We start from the raw sequence: 12526 nt of genomic DNA on the forward strand, positions 1-12526 counted from the left end.
TAGTTGGTTCTAAAAACTCTGTAATACTTTCATTCTCTTGGATGATTTTACATGTCTCCATATGTTTGATGCTATCATATACGATGTTATACTCAAATATTTCAAGGAAAGAGACACTATGGTAACTACTTTTATGTCGGGTTATCTTGTGGTGAAACACTGTGTTGCTTAAATTGTTCTGTTCTGACCTGTCCTGTTGTGTTGTTATGTCCTCTTTCATCTCAATCACCTTTTATTTATTTATTTTATTTATTTATTTATTTATTTATTTAAGGGAAAATATAAGTATAAAAAATGGCAGGATATATGATAGTAACCATTTTGATTTTCTATTAACTTGATTTGAAGCCCTGTATTGCTCTAACCACCTTGTTTTGACTGATTTTACTTCATTCTGTTTTGCTTGATAGTATCAAGTTTGAGGGTATAGGCAACTACTTTGAAGACAATAAGATTCACTATGATGCCCATTCTGGTTCGACTATTATCTTCTTTTGAAGCCCCATAATGTCTCCAATGTTTCAGTTTTATTGGTTTTTTTCTGTACTGTTTTGTTCAATTTTATTATACTTGAAGATATAGGCAACTCTTTTTAAGATACCAAGAGACATTATGGTAACCATTGTTGATCACCTGTATTCTGTTTATACATCATGTACTATGTCCATCCTTTTGATTTGACTGACTCTGTTTTGCTTTGTCATATTCAGTTTTATTCTCTTCAAAAAAAGTAATAAGAATTGTGGGAGTAATAAAACCCAAAATGTGTAATTGATATTGTAAAAAAGAGAGGAAAAGAAAGTGCTCTAAAGGATATAACTGTATGTATATTTAAGTGTGTAAGAAAGATAACCATATTATTAAGTTTTTGTTGGATCATGGAACAGAACTGTTTGCAGTCTCACTCTTTGAATGTCCACTTTTTATGCTTAAATTCTGTAACTTGAATAACTATTTCTAAGATGACAATAAGTAATCTATTAACTAGTTTTTTCTTACTGTTTATTTTTCTGAAATTCTATATTACTTGTATCCTTTTTCTATTTTGTTTTTTTCTCTTTAAATAAAAAAAATCCTACAAATAACATAACATTCTAAATTTCTACCTATTAATAGGCTTCCTTGAATTTAGAAGTAAGTCCTTATTTGTGTAGCTCTATCTCTCAAATTAAAGAAATTTGTGGCTCCATGGAACTTACATTCCAGGGATATCTACATTTCAGTTATTTAGCAGGACCTGGAAACTCTTCCATCCTTTTCTTAGACAAAGGATAAGGCTTAAAGCACTCTTTAGATTGATCATTCATCTGTCAGTTTCTTTTCTCCCTCAGGATAATGGACAAGAAGATATGAAAATGTCTTTATCTAGTGCCTCCAAGGGTGCCAAAAACATAGGAGACACACAATAAATAACTTTTCATAAATAAATCTCACAAGTGTTCTAACTCTAGATTTTACTCTCTTCTGATGGGACTAGAAACACAAAATTACAATAGAAGATGAGGAATATGATCCAAGAATGCCAGTGGATACCTAAAACCTCAGATAGTACCAAACTCTATAAATACTATTCTTTTCACACTGTACGTACATACCTTTCATAAAGTTTATGTTAGGCATGTTGAGAGATTAACAACAGTAATCATGGAAATACTATAATGATATTCTTGCATTAATATTCTTTCCATCACCAACACTACAGACTGATTTAGATATAAAGAAAACAGGTGTACTTTGGCTCATCGTTCCGGAGACCTGAGGTCAAAGGGCTGCATCAGGCTATGATACTCTTACTGGCAGTCCCAAGATAATAACAGGTATCATATGCCATGAGACAGGAGGCAAATATGTGCACATATCTTCTGAATTCCTTCTCCATTTTATAAGACACAAGGATTCCAACATAGGGACTCCACTCTAATGAACTCATTTAATAATAATCAGTTATCAAAGAACTATCCAGAAATACCATTATTGTGGTTTGTGCTAGACATCCCAGCAAATCCTTGTGTAGTCATACAATTTTTTAAAGGTGCCCAAATCTAGAATGTGTGATTGTTTCTCAGTGCAATGGATTAAGGGTGCTGGGATTTAGGGTGGGTGATTGCATAATCAGTCTACTAATTGGACTGGAAATACACTAATCCTGGTAGCCTGCATAAGAAACAAAAAGAAGCCTCTCTCTCTCTCTCTCTCTCTCTCTCTCTCTCTCTCTCTCTCTCTCATTAATTTTGCTATTTCTACTACAATAAACATTTGCCCCTCTGGCAGGTGCCACCCTGCCTTGACAGCAGCTGATTATGGGCTAAAACCTCTATAAGTGATGAGCTGAATAAATATTTCCTCCTTTAACTAGTGTGTATTAGGTATTTCATCTCAGCAAGGAGAAAAATAACAGAAATGTTTTTACCAAAGAATTGGGATCATTGTTATGACTTTACCATATCATGTGGTTCACAAATCTTTAGGAATGGCTTCTGGGAAGCATTTGGAAAGTTCAGAGATGCTGGATGAAGTAGTAGACCTCAAGCACTTTAAGCTGTACTGAATGGGAGATTCTAGTCAGAGATCAATACGCAGGAATGCTGATAGAAATTCTGCCCATTAAGACCCAGCTCCAGAGAATTCTGCTTGGAAGAAGCAGCAACAGGAAGGACTCCACACTTTGCAGCCTCAAAATCGTAAAAATGAAAGACTTTGCTTTGAGAAGAAAGTTGCAGAGCACTATGTTCCAGAGTGGCAATGGCCTAGAGAATTTGCTTCTTGAAATTTGATTCTTAGTACTAGTAACCCAGACACCCTTACTGCCAAGATAGAGGGAAGTCTGGGTACTCTTCTAGCTGGCAGCAGACCTTGGCATCAATCACATGATGCTGGTTCTAGATGCATGCAGAATGGAAGAGGTGTGGGGTCAAGAAGTCCTCCATCCAGATTTCAAAACAAGCCTGGGAAGCCAGGCAGTATGCTCCTAAAAGGGTGATGTGAGTGTGAAGACAAAGGCATGGTGGAGATCCCAGAAATTTGAAAAATCCAGGAAACTATCACCTAAGAAAACTATAAGGAGGGAACAGAGAAAGACTAAGAAATAAGATATGGAGATACAACCTCCAAAAGTGCCATAGAGATGGAGCCACCCCAGCCCTTTAGTGTTCAAAATTTGCCATAGATTGTCTCCAATGCTGGACATACAACTAGAGAACTTAATGTTTGCCCAGAGAGATTTTGGACTTGCTTTAGTCCCATTTCTTTGTGTCCCATTTTTAACTTCTGGAATGGAAATATCTGTGTTGTGCTAGTGAAGGTTGGAAGTGCTGAACCTTCTTTTCATCTATATATAGGCTCACAGCTAACAGTTTTCCTTAAATCTCAGAGGAGATTTGGGATTTAGACTTTTCAGCAATGCTGAAATCATTAGCAATTTGGCAACTCTTAAGATATGGACTAAATGCCTTTTGTGTAAAGGAACGTTCGTGAGTCTTTGGAGGCTAGGAACAGAATGTTATGGTTTATGTCTGAATGTGCCCCCCCAAACATGTGAGTGATTCATGATCCAATACTAGAATTAATGTGTGAAAGCTACACCCAGTCTAGGGCAGTTCACTTGCTAACAATATAAGAGATAGAAAGAGGCTTGTCCGGCTATCACTTGTTGCTTTTGCTTTTTTCTGCAGTTGTGAACTGTTACTCATTTGCAAGATTAAATTTTACCACATGAAATCTTTGGGGAACATATTCAAGCTGTGTAAAAACCATACCAATACTGTAACATATTTTGTTTGTAAAATATCTTTTGAGGACTTGTGTTTAACTCACATGTTCCTTTAATAAAGTTCTATTCACTCTTTGTATAATCCTATGGCTCTGTTTAGAAGATTGTATTTCAATGACCTGCTCAGTTGTCAATGTCTCTCAGCTTGATTTCCACAGACTGAAGCTTTCTTGGAGTCATGAAAAATGTTAGGTAAGTAGTGTTATCTGAGTATTTTAATATACTCCAGAATTCGGCAGGAATACATGTCAAGAACATAATGTATTCAGTTAGTAGCTACAGTATGATATTAACGTCAGACAGTTTCTCAGCCTTAAGGAACAAGAATGTTTCCTTGCCAGAAAGAGATTGAAAGAGTTATTTTAGGGTATTTCAAAACCCTAAAGAAAGACCAAAGAAATTGAGATCTGATTACCTATCAAACAAAATGCAGATCCCAAATCTTGTCAGTGGGACAGAACAGAAGGCTGATATGGAAAGTGGGCCCCAGAGTTGAGAATAGAGTTTTGACACCAAACAATTCAAGAGAAGCTAATCAAACCCCAGGATACTTGAATAAGTAGATTTTGTATATGTATTTTTACCTTGATTGATAGATGGTCTTGATTCTCTTACAAAAATTCTTACAAACTTCCTTCTAGATGGTCTCAGATAATCTTTTTATCATTGTTCCCTGATCCACCAAAGCCATTCAGGAATTTTTTATACTATATATAGTTGCATAATGTAGATGCTGGCCTCTTTATAATTAAGTAAACAATGTCTTCACAAATAGAGGATCACCATGTCTAAACTTTGACAGAATCCTTTCATCTAGTTTTGTATGTCACTCATAAGTAATGAAATTATTATTAACCATCATTATCATTGGCAAAACAAACCTAGAGATTCTGTTATTGAACTTGAATGTTTAAACTACTTCTCCGTTACTCAAATCACTTGAATGTTTAAGCTACTTCTCTGTTACTCAAATCACTGAATCTACTAGTTGAAGAAATGGAGTATAAATCCAAAATATAAGAAAAAAGACAAAAAGGTAGCATAAAGTAACAAAAATGAATACTCTGAGATGTACAAATCAGGACTTGATAAAAATTGACATACAGTTTAGATGATCTTGAAAAACTATAGGGAGAGGCAGAACTTACATCTTGTCTTTAATATTGACTCAAAATAATGTAATGCAGAAAAAGCTGACAAATGACATAAAACAAAGATGTTTAGGAGTCCAAAAACAATTAAAGTTTTAAAGAGTAAGTATCTTAAAAGATCTTCAAATAAAATATGTTTGAATAGAAAAATATGGAGACCCCAATAGAGTTGAGCTCACATTCCATGTTAAAGATTTGAATTTTATTTGACAAATAATGTAGGAAGTGTTTACTGAATGAATATATGAATAAATGTCAAAGTGTTTGGAAGGACAAAAATGTATTAATATGCCTCCGAAGACATTTGGTAACACAATAACATGAGTTAATACATCTTGTGTAGCAGGTTGAAAGCTCTTATACACTCCAGAGGTTTCCAATTTTTCTTAAAATAAAATTTATTTATGGTTCCTGGGCAGCCATTTGAGAATTAGCCCTTCCTGCCCTAGCTGCACAAAAATGTACATGCAAACAAAATGAAAGAAGTAAACAGCATTAAACTGAATTTCTTCTTTGCCTTACAAAAACCCAGATCTTTCAAGATAAATTGAGAACAGCTCCAGTAAATTTGGATGCTTTAGGTCATGGACATTTCATTTTTATATATACTGTGATAATAACTATATAGGAAGAGCAGAAAGATAGTACAATTGTGCCTCAGTGTTTGCCAGAATTGACACAGTAATTGAAAATGTTTCCAAGTGTGCATAATTCCGTGCCTGAAGTCAAACGCAGTAGGTGGAAATTTGTTTAGCTTTCTCTGTCAAAACGTCTAACATACATAAAGGAAATAAGTATTCTGAAAGCAAAATATTACAGTTGCAACATTCTGTTAATTATATCTCCATCTCATCTTGGCTTTGCTCAAACATACTAATAATCCTAAGGGCTCATCACTAATCCTTCTGGTAGATAAGTGACTGAATGTGATTTTTATCCTTGACTCAAAAGTGTCAGTTCTAGAAATCTACAGTATTTGTCACCATGAATACCATTTAACTGCAGTGGTACCCAAAGGAACTCTGCACAGCCTCACATGAATACGACTGGAGGAACTTAATTAATCTTGCTGTCATTTCCATGATGCTTTTCATTAGTTTTGCTGCTATCTGATCAACCTGCCTTCTTTTTATTGGAAATGGTTACACATAGCTCGTTGAAAAATATTTTCTAAAAGTAAACAAAGCCTCAACTTTGTGGTGGGGAGCATTCATGCAGATGAATATTATTATTGCTACAATAATTTGTAAGTAACCATCATGTTTCACATTTAAGATTATAAAGTTACACAAAAACAGAAATATCTAGTCTGTCTCCAACTGAACAACTGCTTTAAATTCTATATACAGATTATGCACTTCAAAGAAGAGGTCATAAATAACATTTTTTCAGAATACTTATATTCAATGTAGTATCAAAAACAGTAGTTGCTAAATATGGAATATAATTCATAAAATACTTGGGCTTTGTCCCTCACCAGCAGGAAGCTATAGATGACAATGCTGTGTCCATGGTGACATCAGCAGCACCCACTGGTAACAGGTGGATTTGACTGATAGCAAAAAAGCAAGTGATAATTTTGCAAGTCATAATTTTGAATCTGGTTTAGTGTGTGCAGACCTCAAATACAATGTGTATCTGTGTGTGTATGCATATATAATTTTTAAATGCTAACTGTAGTTTCATTTATTAAAAACATTTAGAATGATCATAGAAATTGTCATCACATTTTACCTATATAAGAGAATTCAGATTTGTGAGAAAACCACAGGGAACTAAGAATGGAGTGCGCCGATGATTTGAAATACATAGTAGACTCTAGGAGAGAAACTCAAGAAATAGCGTGGCCTCTTTGCTCATGTGTAGGTGCTACCTCCAAAGCAGTCTCACCTGACTTTTGTTTCCTTGTATTCATATCCTCTGTCTTCCTCAGATTGAATAGGATTAACCTGTGCAACCCAAAGGGTAGTGCTGTAAAATAAGTAAGTATTACTTTCTAGGCTACATCACAATACATGAAGTGGCACAAGCATGGTGGCACATTCCTGTAATCCCAGCATTCTGGTGGTTGAGGCAAAAGGATCGTTGCAAATTCGAGACCAGTCTGGGCTACAAAGTGAGCTCAAGGCCAGCCTGAATTGCATAGCAAGACCCTGTCTCAGAAAGACAAAAAAAAAGTGACTTCTGCTGTTCTGTTCAGACCCACAAACCATGGGAAGCAGCTGCCATGCTACAAGGACACTCAAACACCCAGGCAAAGATGCACGTGTGATTAAGAACAGAAAACTCTAGCCAACAACCAGCGTCAATTTGACATGCATGTGGATAAGCCACCTTGGAAGTGGATCTTTCAACCTTTATCAAACCTTCAGACACCTAAAAAAATCGCCAAAATTTTAAATCCAACTTCTGACAGACTCCAAGGCAGAGGCACCCTGCTGAACAGCTCCCATATTCCTGATCCACAGTGAATAGGTAAGATGATGACCGTGCAATATTGTTTTAGGACTCTTATTTGGGGTAAATTTGTATATATCAATGAAAATCTAAAACACTATGCAAAACTTTATAGTCTAGATGCAATAATAAAGCATTTTGATATCATAACTTAATTTCATAACAATGTCAGCTAATGTCAATGCAGATAAAGATACAAAGTCTTGGTTTGCTGCTTGGTTTATCGATCCAAGAAATAAAGACAGAGGAATGAGTAAGTACCATGAACAACATAATATCTTACAGTGAGAGGTACAGATGGTGACCACTGTTTAAAGTGGGCTCCATGTAAGTTTATTAGAGATTGTGGAGGGATGAAGAGTGTGTGTCTGCTCTCAAGGAGATGCTTGTCACTTAGCTTCAACTGACAAAATCATGAAAGAATGTGGACCCAACAGTTTCAGTTCTTCCTGCTTTAATTTTTTCAATGACTAAAATGTCACCCAAGTAAGTGAAGCACATGGAGCCTTAAAATTATGGTTTCAAACATACAGTTGTACATGCCTGCAAATTCCAACACTCAGAGGGAGGACTGCGGCAGAACTCCCATGAGTGTGAGGCCAACCTGGACCCTACACAAGCAAGTTCAAGGCCAACCTGAACTACACAGTAACATCTTATCGAGAGAGAGAGAGAGAGAGAGAGAGAGAGAGAGAGAGAGAGAGAGAGAAAAGAAAAAGTTTTAAACAGCATTTTTGTTTTATTTTGCATTTTCCAGTATCTTCGGGATTATAGCCAAGGGGCTCTGCTACTGGGTTAATCTGTTCTCCCCATTCTTCCCTTCTGTTACTACCTCTCTACTGCTTCTTTGATCTTATAACAAAAGTCTGCTCTTCATTTACCAATTTGATCTCCTTCCCCAGTATCATACAGTGGTACCTCACTTTGTGAACTTAATTTGTCTTTTGATTTTCAGGACCATGGCTGTGTCTGTGTTTGTGTGAGGAAGATGGCCTGGTCAAGTCTGTCACTTGATGTGGAGTTTTCAAACGAAAGCTAAATTTTGCCAGACACTTTTGTTATTGAAATGAACCATTTGCAAATAGAAGCATGTGTGACCCAAGGTATTATCGTACTTTCTCCACAGCCTAGCTGGCCTTTCTCATGCAATTCCTATATATTTCTCTTGAAATTCTGCTCATTTATGTTTGATCTACTTGCAGTCCCTTCTGTAGAAGGTTTTTCTTTTTTTTACTACAGTCATAATTACTACTTTTCCTCTGCCTCAAAACTGATGCTCTTGGTGCCAGGAATACAGCTCAGCAGAACAGCACCTGCCTTGCAAGCACCTGAGTTTGATTCCTGGTACCAAAAACAAAACAAACAAAACTGATGCTCTTTATTCTTTGATTCTTGCTAAGCTTGTTGTCTTCTTTATAAGGTGAGGTCCCTTTTGGAAAAAAAATAATATATCTCAATTTTTTTTATTGTCACTTAGCATTTTCACAATGCCTGTGTGTAAATACATAACTCAGATCTCCCTAAGATGGCAGATACCTTGTTTTGTTCCTGGGAAAGCCATGGACAGACAGCCTTTACCAACTCTTTAGTACTTTCTGTCTGCAAAGAGCTGCCTTGTCAGGGTGTTGCCACTTGGTGGCAGACCATATATAATATAGGAAGTGAGAGTGACAAGTCCTCCTTATCTTGGACCAACTTGACCAAATTAGATCATCCCAAACAGCCTTTGGTCCAAAAGTATAGTTCAACTTCTTTACCTCCTAAACCCTTCCTCTTCTCCCTTCCACAAAATAGACCCAGAGCACCCCTTCATAAACATCGACATTTAAGTCTGCAAACCGCTATTAAGTAAGTACGCAATGTATGCTTAATGGCATAAATTTAAGTACCAATAGTCAAATAAGAATAACTTCCTGAAAGCAAGAGTATGGCTACCCCTTAAGAAATCCTTATATTTACTGGTTAATCTGGAAGAAAACTCACCTTTTCTACTGAGACCCACTGACTTGGAAATTACTGTGATAAAAAGAAAGCCCCAACTTTCAGTGGATGCCCTGACTGCATGCTCTATCTTACTAACAGTGATGCTCAGAGCTGTCATGTCTGCCAGGAGATATTCAATCATGATGTACCTCTCTTTCCTTCTAAAAGTGTAATCACTCAGCATTTTATCTCTTCTAGAAGTGTCATTACTTTGAAAGGAAAACAAAAACACAAAGTTTTCTATGAAACGGAAAGTTGTCACCTCTGAGAAAAAATGAAAAAAAGACTAATTAATTTGAGTGGGAAAAATACATTAGCTTAGAGGAAATTTTATAATTTTAAAGTCAAAATTTCTTGGGAAATCTTTTCAAATAAATAATTTGTCATGTGATTTAGTTCCCATAATATATGATATAGCTTTAAAATTATATTGTTTACTTAAATAACAAGACTATTCTCTCTGGAGGGAAAAATAGGGCAAAACTTTTCCTTGGAAAAACCTGTGATTCAAGAAAAGTGTACAGAGTTGACTATAAAGGAACTACCAACAATAAGTCCTTCTTAGAAGAGGAAATGCTTTATTTTGGCTCACAGTTTCAGTCCATGGTCACTACTTTGGCCCAAGGTGAAGAGAACGTGATGGCACAAGGCTGTGGTGGAGCAAAGTTACATATCTCATGCAGTCAGGATCCCAGGAGAAAAAAGTAAGCCAGGAAGGAACAGGCCTAGGACTAATGTGATGGATTAAAAACTGGTGGTCAACTTACTGCCAGAGAAATTAAATCACTGTGGTGCTGAGCATAGATGTTCCACCTGAGGAAATTTGCAAGCGTAAGTAGAAACTTGGAGAAGGAGAGAGGCGAGGCGTTGTGGGTTTCTGTAAGTGTTACTGTTTGAACCATTGATTCTCCTGGAGGAGCTCCTCATGACTAGCTTCTCCAGTGTGATTTTGACCACTGTCTTCAGATGAGCTTGGGACCTTGTCATTGAGTGGCTGTGGCTCACTTTGGTGAAGCTCTGGCTCTTACCTCTAGCATCGCTTCCTGGCTCTGGAGGGGAAGATGTGTGCCATTTAATCTCCAGGAAAAACTCATCATGCTGCTTCCTGGAATGTATTCAACTGTTCTTATGGTTGGAGGAGCGCGGGGCCTCCGTGTCATAGTGATGGCTGTGTTGCTTTCCAGGACAGCCCTGGTCTTTGTTGTGAGTGTGACTTCTCGGCCAGCATAGAACACTCAACCTACCAGCACAGCTCCTTCACCCCACTGGCATAGACTTTCTAGCTTCCTCCACTGAACTTTGGCTTTCCCAGTAAAGATCCGTAAAAGTGACTGGCGTGACGCCTTCTCATGGGCTCTGGACCTCCAGCTGGACTTGTGGGAAGCATTGCCATGGGTTGTAGGTTTTAATCTGGACCAATGTAGGATACTGCTGTGGGATTCAGGCCCTTGACTGAATATTCTACGTCTTTAGTTTGTGGATAGATTTCCTGAACTTTTCTTGTGATAATTCTGGGTGACCATCATAAAATAATACTATAAATTCCATATCCTGATTCTAATGGTTCTCCTCATAACCCCTGACTACAACAACTAGATACACTGCTAATGCTATGCCCCAGTGATTCCTTTCAATGGGACTCCAAAATTGAAATTTCCCTCATCTCCTAGTAATTCCATCATATTGTGACTTTACCAAAGGACTAATAGGGTTGAGATTAGAACACTCATGATCCCAAAACCTTCCAAAAACCCCACATTTGAACACAAGACAGTTGTGGAGCAGTATAAGGACCAATGGATGTACAGTTTGGTGAGATGTGCAGAAAAGAGAGGGAAATAGGAAAGAGGTAACAGAGAAAGACTTTTGAATTCTGAATTTGGATTAGTCAGATAAAGACAAGGGGAAGTATGGTCTAGGCATAGTTAACAGCATATGAAAAGGCCCAGAAGAAAAGCAAATATGGAAAAGAAAGCTACGTGATTTTCAAAAAGGAGTCAGGAACAGTGTTAAGGAACTACATGGAACAGGAAATTTGGATGTAATCAAGAGATCACAACAAGGATTTGGAAAAGCAAAAACGGGAAGTGTTGTGTCTCATGATTATAGATTTAATATGTACAATAATTAACTAATAAGCATTTTCAGCAAATAAAGTTTTTATGTAACCATCTGACATTTGTAATAATGCTATCATCTCTTATATCTAGTCACAGATTTACTTTTTTTTAACTTTGCTGTCGTTATGTCATCCAATGACACAGAAAACAAGAAAAATATGCAAATTGAATCTTCTAGCTAGGAAGAACCAATTTAACTAGTTTTATTGTTTATCAGCCTTTTTAGTTATTCTGAGAACTGCACTGTAAATACAAGAATAAAAACTGAACAGATCATTGACTGTTGTGCAGTGTAGCCTTCACTGATGGGGTCAGAATCCTGGGTGGGTTGAATCCTGTCTCACACAAATATTGGCACCGAAATTCATGGAAGCAAACAGATTTGGGGATGGCAGTTAATCTTGATTGTCCAGTTGAGAGACACTTAAAGGATCAGTAAAACAGACTTCCGGTTTTGGTTGGGTGTACCATGGGCCATACCTCACCATCTGTATTTGGTCCCTGACACCCTCTCTCTGAAGTTTCCCCAGTTGTCTGCTTTATGGCCACAACGAAGGGATTGGCTTTGTTCTTCAGTGCCCTCTGAGCACAGCGTTTCTGTTTTGGATACTACAGACAATGGATTGAACCTTCTCAGTCATGGAACTAAAATAAACCTCTCATCCTTTAAATCATGATTTTTGGGTGTTTTGTCCCTTCAAGAGAAAACTAACAAGTACAGGAGGAATGGCAGCTTGAGACAATTACCGTGAACATTTTATTTTTATATGTAAGTTGTGGTAAAGTTTATAAATTTCTTTTATCCGAGATCAATGTTTTTCAGTTGTTTGTATTTTGGTCACAACTTTCCTGATCAACTACTGTTACATGGATGGTCTTCTTAGGAAGATCTCCAAGTAATACTAGGAAGTATTCTTGCAATAACTTATAGTTCCCTCAGGTAAAGTCTTAGATAACTGCATTAGCCAGAAATGTCCTATTTTTTCTCAAGTTTCATAAATGAGGTTTTTTTATTTAAAATCACAGTCCACAATTTAAAATCACTG

General features: G+C 36.8%; 1 protein-coding gene across 1 annotated transcript in view; it reads right to left on the reverse strand.

The window, feature by feature from the left end:
* Znf385d (zinc finger protein 385D) overlaps window positions 1-12526 on the reverse strand; it is a 980325-nt gene that overhangs the window by 326661 nt on the left and 641138 nt on the right. The window lies entirely within an intron of this gene.

The sequence above is a fragment of the Cavia porcellus genome, unplaced genomic scaffold, assembly GCF_034190915.1.
Source record: "Cavia porcellus strain 051 isolate PalLab524CR breed Dunkin Hartley unplaced genomic scaffold, mCavPor4.1 scaffold_10, whole genome shotgun sequence".
Classification (NCBI taxonomy): Eukaryota; Metazoa; Chordata; class Mammalia; order Rodentia; family Caviidae; genus Cavia; species Cavia porcellus.